Raw genomic sequence first — 3734 nt, forward strand, 5'->3', positions numbered from 1 at the left:
GAAGTCACCCAACTGAAGAATGCCCAACTAGACAGATTACTTGTTTCTTGTGTCAAGGGACTACCCACTACCCTGCTCAGTGTCACATTTACCCCATGGTACAACGAACCATCCAGCTGAAGGAAGAAGCAATGAAAGGAGCTCTCATGGAAGGTTTAGAAGAACCTGTGATGAAGAAAGAGGTGGAGGACACACCCAAAGAAGAGCCAATTAGACCCTGCACTAAGTCATGCTATTCATGTGGAGAAGAAGGACACATCTCCCAGAATTGTATGAACGGGAATCTAGTAGAATTCCCGACAGAGGAAGTAGAATATGACCCACGGGAAATAGAAGCCATGATTGGAATGGAAAGGTCCAGGAAGAGAAGTAGGTTGGATTCGAGGAACAACCCAATTTCCACAAAGAAAGACCTGAGTCATATCACATGTTTCAGGTGCAAAAATTTAGGGCACTACTTCAATGATTCCCAAGAGGGAAGAAAAGGACCCAAGGAGGCTATGTGATCATGAGGAAACCTCGAAACCTGTCAGAAGTAATGTGTTTCCGTTGTAATGGAGCAGGGCACTTTGCCAGAGGTTGTCCGAAGGAGAAGGAGACTTGTGATAAATAGTTGAGTTTGTAACAGAAGTAATATAGTAGTGGTAGTGAGAACATTTTCTTTTATATAGAGGTATTGAATTGAGGCATGTAATGGAAAAACAGGAGATTGTAATGATTTGAGAATTAATAAAGTTAGCCTCGTTGGTACTGATATGGATTTTATGAGTTGCTACTCTATGAAGGAGGATTTTGACCATTTTTGAGGATAAGAGAAATATGGTCTATGGAAGATTTGTGTATTTTAAGGGTGGTAGTACCCTGTAAGAACCTTTGACCCCAGAAAAGATAAAGATACTCCACTGCATGGATTTTGGGCAAAATGAAATACGAGTTTTGTCTCGATATGTGTGATGCCCAAGAGTATGTGGGATGAAGTTGGAGACCGTCAGTTGTTTGGACCAAATGTGATCAAGGAGTCAGAAGAAAATGTTAAGTTGATTCGAGATAGACTGAAGGTAGCTCAGTCCAGGTAGAAGAGTTATGCAGACTTAAAAACGCAAGGAGGTAGTCTATGAAATTGGAGACAGAGCATGTCTTCATGTGTTCCCTCTGCGAGGAGTTAAACGGATTGGAGTTAAGGGACAGTTAGCCCCGAGGTTTGTAGGACCATACCGAGTTTTGGAGCGTATGGAGAAGTGGCCAACCAGTTAGAGTCACCCGGAGGACTGTCAGGAGTTCAAGATGTGTTTTACGTTTCCCAGTTGAAGAAGTGCCATGCAGAGATGGCCAATATTCCCCTATAAGGACGCTTGACCGCGGAAAGGATAATGATGTGGAGTATGGATTTCATAAGTATAAGTTTTATCACGGTATGTGGGACATCCCACGAGGATGAAGAGATGAAGTGTTATTGGATATAAAGGAGGTATGATGTTGGAAATATGGATCAATGGAAATTCCATGAAGAGTCTGAGTAATCATGTCCCCGTTTGGTGCAAATATAAGGAAAAGAGATAGTACATTTGGATGGATTTTAAGTATGCCAGGAAGTTGGATGTTGGGATAATGATCAGTTGCCCAGATGATGAGTTCAAGATTTGCAAGTGATGAGATGGGCCATAACCCACAGGCCCCAGGACCTGCCAAGAAGCAAGCACACTCTTGCTGAAGGAAAAACCCTGGAAGAAGTTACGACTTGTATCAACCGACGATTCTATAGGAGTTTACGCAAAACCTGAGAGTTGTTAAGTAACGATAGATGTTTGTTTGGCTTGCAGAATCAATGGATTTTCCGAACTTGGTTCATCGACAAGAGAAATCCTGCAATGCTTGTGAGGTTGACCGAGTGTTAGTATGCGAGATTCGCTAAACTGTATACATGGTAATGATTTGGGTGCGGGATGGATTGATCACCATACCGACTTACTCTTATTATTCGCTTTGCTATATGGGATGGTAAATCTGAGTGACTTGCCTATAGTAGAGAGACGACGATATTAAACCTTGTTAAACCTTAGAATGGTATACGTAATTTTTCCCTTGTACACGGCAGTTGTTGCCAACCGTAGGTTATACGGTGAGGTTCAACCCAGACCCTTTCCTGCAGGAGAAACCATAAATTGTTGACCACCACGAGATATCGATAGTTGTTTAGCATTGGCGTCAGACCCGTCAGCTATGAAGACCCAGTTTCGGGATAACCTTACCAAGATGAAAGGACAAAGGAATTGAGGAAAAGGTTATGCCACTACCGGAAGAGCCAGAGAAGGGATTATCCTTAATATCTGAGAAGACTGACACTGTCAACGATAAGGATGGAGTATATGAGTTTTGATGGAACCGTAACAATGTTTCTAAGGGTGGTAGCACCCGAGACCTCGGAGATGATCGATGGACTTTGAGAAGACCCCAAACCCTAACCTATTCTTTCTAGCCGATTCATTTTAAGGGTGGTAGTTTGTAACATCCCAAAATTCTAAATTTTGGAATGTTATAAACAAATAGATAGATTTGATTGATTGCTTGATTGATTGACTGAAAGTGAGTGAATTCGAAACTTTTTGAAAGTTAAATGAGAGGGAATAAAAGGACTTTCCCAAACTTTCATATTTGCTTTCTGATCTCCGTGAATTCAAATGCTTTTCAAACACAAAACCCTAGAGAGAAGATGACATGACTTCTTCCATTTAAAAATGAAAAGGGTGTTTGAAAAATAATTGAATTTCATTTGGAAATATTTCCAATTCAGAAACTTTAAGCAACTCAATGATTTTCATGAGAGAAGATAAAATGACTTCTTCAAATTATATGAAATATGAGTTGGAAGTTTCAAAGAATTAAATTCAAAGCCCCTTTGAATTTATTTTCAATTTGGAATAGATCATCCTGCATATTTTATTTTCTTGCATTTTGGTCGATCCTAGAAATTTCACGCAACTCAAGGACCCTTGGAGAGAGTTGGAGATTTCGTTATTTTCATATTTGAGAGTTTTCTCGAATTGAAAAGAGGATCATTTGATTTATTTATTTCATCTTCAATTATTTTTCCGTTATCAAAAGTATAAGAGAGGGAATAATATGACTTCCCAAATTTAGGAAAATGAAGATTTAATAAATAGATCAAATTTTGTTTGCCGGAGTTTTATTTGCATTTTATTCGGATAGGGAAAATGCGCGTTTTTGAAAATTTTATTTTAGGTCCGGAGAAAAGTTCATTTTGTTCGGCTCATTTTTAGGAGTCGGGGAAAATTTACTTTATTAATTTTGGAGTTCGTTTAGATTTTCTTTTATTATTTTTCTGCGCGCGAGACCGTTTAAAAAAAAAATCCGCAGCGCCTTGGGCCAAAGGCCCAAGCCACTAGCCGCCGGCCGGCCAAGAGGCCATATCGCGCGCCACGCCCAGGGAGGAGCCGCACCAGGCGCAAGGCGCCAGGGAGCCGCCGTCCTTTGTGGATTCCTAGTAGGATTCATCTACTTTCGTTTTTTTTCTAGATCTTTTCCTTTTGTTTCCTAATCCTAGTCTATTTCTTGTCCCCTACCCCAAGCAAAACCCTCCCCTCCCCAATATAAATACCCAAGCACCCCCCCTCTAAACACGTCAAACCAACACCTCTCCTCTCCTCTCCGCCGCCCCACGCCGCGCCGCCGCACCACCCAAGCCGCGCCTCACCCCGCGCCTCTCACCCGCGCCG

The sequence above is a fragment of the Triticum dicoccoides genome, chromosome 1A, assembly GCF_002162155.2.
Source record: "Triticum dicoccoides isolate Atlit2015 ecotype Zavitan chromosome 1A, WEW_v2.0, whole genome shotgun sequence".
Lineage (NCBI taxonomy): Eukaryota > Viridiplantae > Streptophyta > Magnoliopsida > Poales > Poaceae > Triticum > Triticum dicoccoides.